Here is a 12,848-nt window from a genome sequence, read left to right as displayed (position 1 = left end):
TTGTATATTTGAATAATAAAACTTTTAGGGGTGATGTAGACGGATGGCCGTCGAGGAAGACAAAGGAGCGTCTGGAAAGCATATTTAATCTCTTGTGCTTTCTCAAGGGTGAATTCACGAGATAATGTTCTCGATTTTTTTTTTCACGATATGGTGCACATCCCAGATTAATTGCTGGAATGGGGTGAATTCTACAGTGATGCCATAGGACGCCATGCAATCCAGGCGACCTTGTAGGACGCCATGCAATCCAGGCGACATACGGGAACATACGAGCCAATGGTTCTGGTTCTCCCCATGCATACGAGCCATACGAGTGCGAGCCATGCGAGGTGGCCATGCAGTGGAATAGAGAGGTCGTTCTCCCCATGCGAGGTCCCCATGCATACGAGCCATACGAGTGCGAGCCATGCGAGGTGGCCATGCAGTGGAATAGATGCATACGAGCCATACGAGTGCGAGCCATGCGAGGTGGCCATGCAGTGGAATAGAGAGGTCGTTCTCCCCATGCGAGGTCCCCATGCATACGAGCCATACGAGTGCGAGCCATGCGAGGTCCCCATGCATACGAGCCATACGAGTGCGAGCCATGCGAGGTGGCCATGCAGTGGAATAGGGTGTAGGTCGCCATGTAGTCCCTCCCCCATGCATTCCCACATCCCATGTTGATCCCTCCCCCATGCATTCCCACCCCATGCATCCCCTCCCCCATGCATTCCCACGTCCCATGTTGATTGCATGGCATCCCCTCCCCCATGCATTCCCACGTCCCATGTTGATTGCATGGTACACACAGGTCGCCCGGATGCCATGGCGACCTCCAAGGTCGCCCGGATGCCATGGCGACCTCCAAGGTCGCCCGGATGCCATGGCGACCTCCAAGACCACTGTAGAATTCACCCCATTCCAGCAATTAATCTGGGATGTGCACCATATCGTGAAAAAAAAAATCGAGAACATTATCTCGTGAATTCACCCGCTTTCTCAATATTAAAATTTTAAAAATACACGAAAGGAGAAGGTAAAAGGGTACCTAAGGTCCTTGTATTTTTCAAAAAAAATTAATGTGCTTCTTCACTTTTTTTTTTTTTTGCATCCAATGTGGGCCTCCAAGTCAGAAAAAACTTAATGTGATCTTTTGACCAACGTTTTCCGTTGTTGATCAACGATTCCGTTGTTTTGTGATGATGTGGCACGTTAAGGAAGATACATCCTATTTTTCTCTCAATCCGACCCTCATTTTTTCTCTTTTATTTTAGTCACTAAACTTTGAAAAATTTCAATTTAACCACTCAACTTTTGAATTACTCCTATTTTAATCATCATGATGATTTATTTTATTAATATTTATGTATGATGTGGCATTTATTATTCTTATTTTATTAATAAATGATTAAAATAATATTAATTAAATTAAAATTTTAAAATTATATTGAAACAAAAATATTCCCAAAATTATAATTAAATTGAAAAATATTTCATCTGCTTTATATATTTCTAAATCTTCACTCTCCTTTATCCTCTCATTTCATTTTTCTTCCTTTTCAACCAAAGATTTTTTTCTTTTCATTACCCGATCAAGTAGCTCATCCCCAATTTTTTTAATTTTTTTACAAGTTCAATTTAGGTTCACTGAATCTGGTAATCAAAGGAAAAAAAAAGAAATCTTTGATTGAAAAGAAAATATGCCACTAAACCACTAAACTAAATTTTTTAGTACATCATATTTATTATTTCAATAACACATGTGAGAATTAATTTAGTGGTTAAGGCATGTGTAGGTCACCCTTGGGACCCAAGTTGGATTCCCTTGGGTGTCAAAACTCACCTTTATTTTATTTTCACTTCAATTCAAAAGGTGACACATGTCACTTTTTGATTGGATTGAAAATTTATTAAATTTATTAAATTAAATTGAAATTAGAACCTAATTAAAAATTAAGAATTAAAGTTAATCTTGGTGATCAAATTGATTAATTCTAAAAAGTAGATGATTTAATCTATAAATTTAATACATGACTACAATAAAAGATCTTAAAGTTAATGCTCAAATTAAGGCATTAGACAAATTAAAAATAAAATCAGGATCAAATTGTATTAAATGAAAATCTGAGGAAACAAATCATATACAAGTAGTGATCAAAATGGAAGAAAACAAAGCAGGGTTCCAGCACCGTGAATACGTAACTTTATAAGGACATACACCCTAATTAAACTAATTTTATTAACTATCACGTAAGTACTTAACGACAGGTGGCTATATTAAAATTATTTAAATAGTTCAATGGTTATATTGACACAAATTTGAAAAAAATTATCATTTTGGGTGATCATTTATCTTATATTTTAATGTTATTCAAGATATATATTGACAAATTATCATGAATGATAAAGACATTTAAAAAAAACATATTTCAAAAGACGCTCTTTAAAACGAGCGCTTTTATTCTCCGTAATTGTCATTTCAATATATATTTTTTAAACGTTATATTTATAAATAATTTAAAAATCAAATTTATTCGAACAATAAAGTAGAATAACTTGTAGATGAGATAGGAAAAGGAAAACAAAATTGCATCTTGACAAAAAACATTATTTAGACGAGAAGAAAAAGTTGTTGAAAAACATTAAACGCGATATCTGTCAAGTGGATCTTTAAAGAGATAAGAGTCGTGATAAACTCCCCATGCATAGTCTTCAAATGAAAATGAATTAAACACTCTCTCTTCTTGCTCTTCCTTATTTCCACGAACTTGACCTTCATCTTCGTCGCCGATTCCTATATCCCCTTCATCAATGACCTTGGAAACCAGAGTCTCCACTCTACTATCAACCGGAATCGTTACTAATAGCGACATTGATATGCAACGACGGTTGTTTCCGTCGCCTGAACATACCACTGCTCTTCCTCTCACCTTGCTTACTTTCCCATTGCTCCAAACCTGTCAATGCATTGTTTATTATCATTCTAACATGTTTCTTATCAACATTAATCACTCATTTGGTTGTGAAACATCATCTTATGTCAAAGTAACCGACATAAAATTTTATATTATAGGTGTGAACTTATAAAGTTATATTAAAAAAAAAGTTAGGGATGTGAAATTATAAAATTTCATGGCTGCCAAATTACATCATCAACATAAAATACAAAGAAAATACCTAAACTATATGAAAATTTAAAATTTTCATTATCACTCCCTCGATCTATTCCTATTAGGTCACGTGATTTTTTTAATTATATAGTAGTATCAGTTCATAATCTTTATTAATCATTGCAAATCCAAGCTATTTGAATATGGGGCCTCTAAGAAGAATAATACTCTTTAATGGATAAAAAAATTATAAGTGATTGAATACTGTTGCTTAATGTGTAAAATTATGTGTGTTAGGCAAGCAGAGGCGTTAATTAAAAATAGATACTAATAATTAGTTCAAGTGTGAAATGAAGCTTACTTGAGCAATGTCACCGAGTGTGACCATGATCGAATCCACTTGCGGTGAAACCGAAACCAAACCCGAATCCTTCGATAAGGAATATTTTTGGGACCTGATTTGGTATTGCAACCCAATAACATACGGGTAAAACCCTCCCGATGGTTTATCACGGTCCCCGTTTAAACCCTCTGTTATCCACATCAAAGAGCAAAACCGCGTCGGATCCTCTCCTATTGGGTTCTCAAACCCCACTGCATTTGCCAACGCATCAATGATCTTCAATCCCAGTTTCTCTAAAGCCCCGCCGCATCCAAGCAAAACGACTCACCCTTTCCATCCCCGTCTTCTTCCTCATCATCAACGTCGAAGCCTAAAGGCCAGTTTTTAGGAAAGCAATGTTCTTTTTGGTCTCTAGCTAGTTCAAAGAGTGAGAGAGCCTCGGTCTCAGCTGAGTTAGCGAGTTGGGAAGGTATGCCATGGTTTGTGAGTTGGAAGAACCCGAGTTCGGAAGCGGAAGAGAGGAGGAGATGGTTAGGATTAGGATCAGAGAGAGAGAGAGTAGGAGGGGAGGTGGTGACGGACGGGGAGGAGCGGCGTTTAGGTAGGGAGAGAGTAGGAGGGAGGCGGTGGAGGAGCTTGGAAAGTGCATCCACGGCGGCGCCTGATGTGGCGTTGTGACGATTGGTCTGCGTGGAAGGGGTTGGCGGTGGGGCTGCGGTGGCGCCGTACAAGTTTGGCAAGTATTGCTGTTGCTTGTGAGTTGAAAATGCCAAGGATATGGAAAGAAAGAAAAGAGTCTTAGCTCTATAATGTATATGATAAATGATAATTAAAATTTTGTTGAATATATAGAGAAGTTGGTGTTTCACACGTGTGTGAATTATTTTTCTCATGGGTGGACAAATAATTTTTTTAATGATAATTACAAGTAGTATTTATTTAAATATTTTTATTTTATTAATAATACATATACACTCAAAATCACAATCTAATTATTAACGGGGTTGGTTCAAGTAATAAGTAGTTTAATATCGCTTAAGCAATGTCTCATGTTCAAGTCCTTGTGTATGCAAAAAAATCTTTACTTAGAAACTCACCCACAAAAACTAGATGTACAGCTCGAATTAGTTCAGATTAATTAAGGTGTGAAACTTTTGAAAGGGAGGACAAAAAAAATATCAATTTGCTTTATGTGTGCATACAAAGATAATATATTTTAATATCAGAATTATTTTAAATTTTAGTGATTATTTATAATTTTTAAAAGTTTGTTAAAAGAAAACTCATGTCCTTAGAAAAGACAGGGATTGCACCTGGCTAAGCCTGCAGTCAATTATATATAATGTTAGTATTACTAGACATCTGAAAAATATATATTTTCCAAATGATATAAATTTAAAAATGGTCACTTTTATAGAAAAACTCCCAGTAATTTATTTTTTTACATGTAAATTCTTTTAATCACCGATTTTTCATTAATGTTTGTAGGGATCAATGACCGATCGAGTTTAGTAAAAAAATTTTGAGTTATTCAGGTTAACAAGTCATATTTTACAATTCAGAGTTGATTTGAAATTTTATGGAGTTGAGTTGAGTCGAGTTGAGTTTATAAAATTTGAGTCGAGCCGAGTCGAGTCAAATTTTAAAATTTTTGTTTAAATTCAATTGTAAATATTTATAATATTATTGTATTATTTGTTTCTAATTTAAATGCATTTTTATAATCATACACAACACATATATATTTCTTCATGAATTTTTCATATGTGATATACATATATCATACAGAATTGAGGAACTCAACTCAAATTTAAAAAACCATTAGACTAATTACTAAAAATTTTGAGTTATTCAAGTTACTATTCGAGTTATTCGAGTTGTATTTTACAACTCAATTTAAACTTAAATTTTCTCCGAGCCGACTTCATGAAATTATAACTTGAAGTTAATTTGAATTAATTTTTTTCATGTAAAATAGAATAAAAAATTAATTTTTAAATAAAATCGAATTTTATTCGTTCTTAATAGTTCATGCAATAATTATAAAATAAGAAAGGTAGTTAAAGGATAAATGGCAGGGTAGACAGTGGACAGGCAGGATGGTGATATATTATGGTTTTTTGTATTATGAATCCAAGAAATTATTCCTAGCTTTTTTCAGGGAGTGGCAGCCTGCTGCCTTGCTGTCAGGGGAATTGTGCCGCAATGGTATTGGAGGTAGGTATAATCTCTGACAGCAAATGTGTTATAGGTTAACTAGTGCTTATAAAGATTAGTTAATTTTAAAGTCTGTCAATATATTTGATAAAAGTAATGTTACAGACAAATATAATATCGAATTTTTATAAGGCGTTTTTATGAAATATCACATATACCCTATAATATTCTATGTCAGGTATTTTTAGATTATTTTTTTTGATCTAACACCTTTTATAGTAAGGCGCTCCCCTTGTAGCGCGTTTTACGTTGATCTGGCGCCACGTTGGGTATAGTGCGGGGCAGGGGCCACGCTTTACCTTTAATGCTGACACGCGTCAGAAAGACGCGCCCTCTACGACGCACCTTAGGTTTAACTACCCTCTACCTCAGCCGTTCACACCTCACCCCCTCCCTATAAATACCCTCATTCTTAATCACTTTCATCACACCAAATCCTATCAACTTCTCTCAAATACTCTTATATTCTATTTTAATTAATTAAGGTATATTTTATTATATTTAATATTTTATTTTTAATTTATTTAAGTATTAATTTTTTTTAATATTTTATTTAATTAATTTTTTTTGCAGATATAAAATGGAAGGAGATCTACTTCGCTTGGATGTAAATCATATATCGCGACATTTTGCTGATACGGTAACATTTTAACGTTTTAATATAATTTAAATTATTAGTAATAATTTGTTTATTTATTTAATGCATGATTATTAGTTTAAAAATTATTTTTTGTAATTATTTAATTTTAGGAGAAAGACTGTGTATTAGATCTTTTTATTAGGAATCTTAAGTTAATGATACCTAGATGTGTCTTGCCGTATTTAGTAGAGGCTGGATTCGATCACATAGGTAGATATGAGGGTCACTGTAAGATAGAACCAGACCTTATTTCTGCCTTAGTAGAGCGGTGGAGGCCAGAGACCCACACATTCCATCTTCCGTGCGGAGAGTGCACGATTACACTTGAGGATGTTTCTATGCATCTAGGGCTTTCGGTGGATGGAGATGTGATATCGGGGATGGCACACGGTTCATGGACTGCTTTGTGTCAGGACTATCTAGGACGTGTCCCGAAAAGTTTTAACGGTGGTCGGATATCGTTAAATTGGTTATATGCCAATTTTCGGGAGTTGAGCGAGGACGCCTCTGATGATGAAGTTAAAATGTATACACTGACATGCATACTGCAGCTGATAGGAGGGTTGTTGATACGGGACAAATCGCGCAACCAAGTTCACTATATGTGATTGCGACATCTTGGCTACTTTCGTCTGGCCGGATCACTCAGTTGGGGCTCGACAGTTTTGGCTTTCCTGTACAGGGAGATGTGTCGAGCCACTGACTACAAGAAAAATGCTATCGGCGGATGTCTCATGCTGCTGCAGTCTTGGGCATGGTATCGATTGCCCTTTTTATGTCCCGTTGTCAAGAACTCATTTGTATTTCCGCTACTATTGAGGTAATTATAAAACTGATTTCGTATATTAATCATTTTATACAGTGTATAATAAATTTTGTTTTCCTTGAATAGGTGGTTTACTGATAGGAAAAATCATCAGGAGCTACCTGATGATTTAGAAAAAATTAGGGTGTTAATCGATCAGAAGGCTGGCACACAAGTATGCATTTTAATGTTTAAAATCGATTTTAGATTATAGTTGTGTAATTAGATTATTATTTTGATAAAAATTATATATATTTGTTTTAGTTTGAATGGGTATCATATTCTAATGATGATGTGAGGATCGTGATCCCACCTGAGTTGAAGGGCCTATTAGATGTATTGATGGCGATGTTCCCTTTGATCTGTTATGCGATTGTCGAGTGGCACTCCATTGATTGTGTGCTCCGACAATTTGATTGTTTTCAACCAATTTCAGAAGCACCTCACAATATGGACGAGTTGTATAGCACAGATAGACACGGCAAAACCGATACAGATTGGATGGTGAGGCATCATGAGTGGGTCGTGTTGTGGGATGATCGAAATCGGCGCCTTCCCCATAGAGAGCCCATTTTTACTGACCTCTTGATGGTTGCTGACAGTTATTATGAGTGGTTCAATAATAACAGGAAACCGTTTCTGCTTTCCAATGATGCACGAGGGCAGACTTTTCAGCGATGTCGACAGAGACGTTCACCGACACAGCACCATCGTCCCCCGACTCGTAGACGAAGAGCATGTTCTTCCGATTCATCCTCAGTTGTACCAGTAGGACCTTCACAGTAGCCACCGTCTACAGCGATTTACATACCGCATCCATATGTGATGTCATCGCCTGGTTTTATGACCCCGCTATCGTCACAGAGTTTTATGACCCCTCATGGATGATATTATGGGTCTATGTTTACAGATCCGACTTGGGGTTCATATGCCCACATTTTAGCGGGTTCAATCTCATCACCCATGGCCGCAGCACAGACACCTCTTGTACAGTTTTCACACTCAGTGATGCCTGAGTTTTATGAGTTTTCCCAGTTTTCGCAGACCGGTGGGATAGTCAGTCATACACCTCGAGGGTCCTTATTCTATGGAGGTGCTTCATCGTCATCAACTCCTAATCAACCTAATGTAGCTGCTCATGACGACGATGGTGTTGACAACGAGGAGTCACAACCACTGATACGAAGAAATCCTCCTCGAGACCGACAGCCACAGCCCTGCGAAACACATTCGCGTCGCAGGCATCGATATATTTTGTTTTTTTTATTATATTTGTATTTAGTTGTTTATTGAACTTTTTTATTGTAATTTTTTTATTTATCATTTAATACTTACTTTATTTCATTAATTTTGTTGGATTTATTTTAATTTATTTTGTTAAATTTGTTGGACTTTTTGTTAATGTATTTTGGTTAATTTTGTTTATTACCATTTAATATCATTTATTGTAATTTGTTTATCATTTACCATTTAATACTTATTGTAAGTTTGTTGTATTTAAAATTATATTCAAATACCAAATTGTTATTGTTTTGATAAAATTTAATAATTTTGTTCGATAACTTTCTTCAGTTTGTCACTTATTGTAAGATCAAATGACATTAACTTGAAGTAAATGCACATTAAAGTACAAGAATTCTTATTTGATAAACAACTACATCAGTTCCTCATCAATTGTTACTTGATGACAGCAGAAGTGGACATGTTTTTCTAGTGTGTCCTGGGTTTCTACAATGCCCACATCTTCTATCTTGTCTAGATCTTTCTTGAATATCCATATCACAATGAATTCGATTGGATTTTAGACGACCACGCTCCCTCAATAAAGTTGGATTTGGTACAATTGGAAGCCAATCCTGAACCTCATCAGGGTCTTTGTCATTACCTATAGGGGGAACTCAAATTCATATACCTTAAAAACTTCAGATAGTAGGTATACGGGATCCACAAAACAATTATAGTCTTGATGTGTATGCGAGCAAAATGCTATCACATGAGAGCATGGATACTTCAGAGCTTGAAAAAACCCGCAGTCACACGTTTTGTCCCGTAGATTTACTCTTAACGACACAACTTCAATCCCTTGAAGAGGTTGTGACAACTCTGTGACACGAAACATTTTATGTCTTCTAGAGAAGCTTGTTACAGACATTCCATTTGATACATCAAATTTTTTGTAGATCTGCAACTAATCTAGGGTGATAGACATGACCGCCTTGCATCCAAGTTTGAGCTTGTCCCCCGAGCTTCGCAAAAAGCGCCCGCAAACGAAAATATGTAGTTTTTACCAAAGTCGACAGGTAAGTGACGTGCACCCTTTAAGGTTGAATTGATTACCTCAGCCAAGTTGGTCGTCATATGTCCATATCGATATCCACCATCATATGTGTTCATCCACATTTCTTTATCGATGAAGCTGATGTAATCGTATCATTCCTCGTTTTTTGCCCGCAAATCTTGAAGCATTAATTCAAACGTTTGAGGAAGTAGTTCGTAACCTGATCAAAAAATGTATAACTTACTAACTTGCTTTCTTTGAAAAATTAAAAGGATCAAAAGAAAACAAACTACACCAGTTTCACTTACCCATGCGCATAATTAATTGACGCTCATCATTCTTCTTGTACATTTCATGGTAGTTCGCAGCAAAGTGTCGGAGATAATACATATGTTGGACAAAGGGTGGTTGCCACATTGGGCCCAAAGACTCCATTGCTGCTTTGATCTCAGCTCTGTGATCTGAAATGACACAGATTTTTTCCCTCGTGATAACATGCACACGTAAGTTTCGGAGGAAAAAAGCCCAAGAATTTGTTTTTTCTCATACAACAAGAGCAAAAGCAACTGGAAGAATATTGCGATTGCCATCTTGGACAATTGCCAATAATAAAAATTGCTTGTATTTTCCATACAAGAAAGTCCCGTCGATCTGGACCACAGACTTGCAATATTTGAAAACATTAACGCACTGTGGGTAAGTCCAAAAAACCCGGTAGAATTGACATCGATCGTGAAGAACTCGATCATTATGGTATGTATAGAAGGTTTCGAAGTCCACAATTATCACAGGATTCAACTTCCGCACCAGCCTAAACCAGCCTGGAAGTTCGTTGTAATATGCATCCTATTCGCCATGAAGTTTGACAATGGCATTTTGTTTCGCCAACCAAGCTTTTTTATAGGAGACAGTGTACCCATACTGCAATTGTATAGATGAAATCAACACAGTAACAAACTATATGAGAGCTTGCTTTTACCATGGCCATGATGGCTTGGCATATCACTTGAGAGTCCAAGTTGGGATGATCTTGGTTGACCCCTCCAGCACAACATGTGTGAGGACCGTTGTATATTGTTAGTTCCCATATATTGTTTTTCCTCTTCCTCTTCGATACATGAACCATCCAATTACATCCGTTTTCGCTTCGGGCACAATATCATACATATTTTTCTGTCGTGGAGCGGTCGACTCTCGATTGAACAAAATTACGGATATTGTAATTTTTTATAGCCATCATCGCTTCTTCTTTGCTTGAAAACTCCATGCCTAAAGATAACTCACCATTATTTATTGATGAGTAATATCCATAGTTATCGAGATGAGAGATATCCTTAAATTCTAGCCCATACATTGCACCATAATCAGCTTCATACATGTGTGCTGGAGGGCCAGTTTGTGCCACATTTAATGGAACTTCATCTACATCATCATCAGAGTTGAATTACAATGATTCTGGGTGAATGAATAGTCCAGTCTCAGCACCATCCGCACCAGACTCACGAAGCGGTTCTTCTGGTGGAGATGATGGTTCCTTCATGCTCTCCACATTTAGGTCGAAGAACCTACTACTTACACGTCTTCCCCTTGAACTAGAAGGCATATCGACATTGAGTTCGAAAAAGCTCGCTGTGGAATGCCTCCCCCTGGAGCTTGAAGCCATCCTGTCAAATGAAAACTGCACAGATTGTTGCGTCGATGACATCTCCATATTAAGTCAAATAAATTTGCAGATGAATGCCTTCCCCTTGAACTGGACGCGATGTTGCCATACGAATTGTTCGTGGACCCACCTCGGTTCATATCGTAAGGAGTTGCGGATGAATGTCTCCCCATTGAAGTTGACGTGATTGTACCATGATGCGGATTTCCCATTATGGTGTTAAAATAATTACACATTACTGTAGTCGGGTTGTCAACTTGATTAACTTGTTCAACCAGCCCATATTGGGAGCTTAATGAATGACCCCGAACAGCACGCACTTGAACAAACTTTGCATACATCTCAATATCGTCGTCTGAATAATTACTTTGAGAATCAGCCATCATTTCAACATCATCATTGTTCGACAGTTCGAACGCTGTATAAGTTAATGGAAACAATGATGTTGGAAATCTGTACTACAACGACGATATTCTTCTACTACTTCCAACATGAACCTTCCTCGAAATCTTCGTTATCAGCTCCTCAAGAGTTATGTTTCTCTTGAATGATATTTTAACACGCTCATTTGATACAAAAACAACGCCGGTTTCATCTTCTCGAATTTCTCCATCATAATAAACAATAGCTGAAAGTCGTGTCATTCTTAGAGTTTAAAAGTGCGACAATATTATATATGAAAAAAAAACAACTGAAACAAACCTGATTAAATAAATAATATATGAACGAAAATAACACAATAAAATTTTTACACATAAACGTAAATAATTTAAATAATATAATTTTATATTATTACCTGCATCGCAAAAATATTTTTGACGTATGCTCCTGCTTTCCCCTTGAACTGACACATAAATTAATTGAAAACAATTACTATAATATTTTTTCAAATAATCATAATAAACAATAAGTATAATAAAAAAATATTATAACAAAATTACCTTATAATGAAAGATCGAACGAACTTCTAAATTAAATATAAGAGGATTGTTGGGTGTTATTTACTAGTTGAAAGGATTGTTGTATTAATTTCTCGGTTGAGAGGGAATTGTGAGAGAGTTTACGGGGAGAGGGCTATTTATAGCCGAGAGAGGATGCTTTAAAGCCGAGAGGTCCTGATAAATAATGCAAGGCGCAGTACAGGGATCGCGCCTTGCATTATGGTCTGATAATTGAGTATGTGATAATTGAAAAGCGCGAATACTGACCCGCGCTATAGCCCTTCGTGGCGTAAGGCGAGCCCCAGGGATCGCGCTTTAGACACGTGTGTCTATGTCAGTGTAAAACGCGTTGCAGGGGCGCGCCTTACTGCAATGGGTGTTAGATCGAGAAAAATAATCTGAAGGATGCATAACAGGGAAAATTATAGGGTATAGGTGATATTTCGAGAAAAACACCTTTTTATAATAGACCAGAAACTAAAGCAAATTTTTTAGGAAAAAAAACATTGAATTTATTTATTTGCCTTTTATATTTAGGTTGTCAGAAAGAGCCCAAAGAATCATTTGTCAGGTTAAAGTTTAAAGGTCGGTGGGATTAGAGTTATAAATGAGTGGAGTTTTTAGTATCGTGAAATTTGATTTGATTTAAAAAGTTTAATGTTTAAATTGATTCAATTTGAAAATTTAGGAATTTAAAATGTCAAGTTTGGTTCGAATTTGAAATTAAAAATTGAAATTCGAATTGAGCTTAAAAAAAATTGAACTCGGAATATTCTTATTAGACTTAACTCAGTTGAACTCGAACTCAAAATCTTAAGTATATAAAAATCTTATATTGTATTTAAAAATTTAAAAATAAAAATTAA

The 12,848-nt window shown here is 36.2% G+C and overlaps 1 pseudogene; it reads right to left on the bottom strand.

The window, feature by feature from the left end:
• Positions 1-2,589: 2,589 nt before the first annotated feature.
• LOC120151351 lies at positions 2,590-4,331 on the bottom strand (annotated as a pseudogene).
• Between the last annotated feature and the right edge of the window lie 8,517 nt (positions 4,332-12,848).

The sequence above is a fragment of the Hibiscus syriacus genome, unplaced genomic scaffold, assembly GCF_006381635.1.
Source record: "Hibiscus syriacus cultivar Baekdansim isolate YM2019G1 unplaced genomic scaffold, ASM638163v2 tig00111053_pilon, whole genome shotgun sequence".
Classification (NCBI taxonomy): Eukaryota; Viridiplantae; Streptophyta; class Magnoliopsida; order Malvales; family Malvaceae; genus Hibiscus; species Hibiscus syriacus.
The sequence above is the reverse complement of the archived record's forward strand: the minus strand, read 5'-3'. Positions and strand labels throughout refer to the sequence as shown.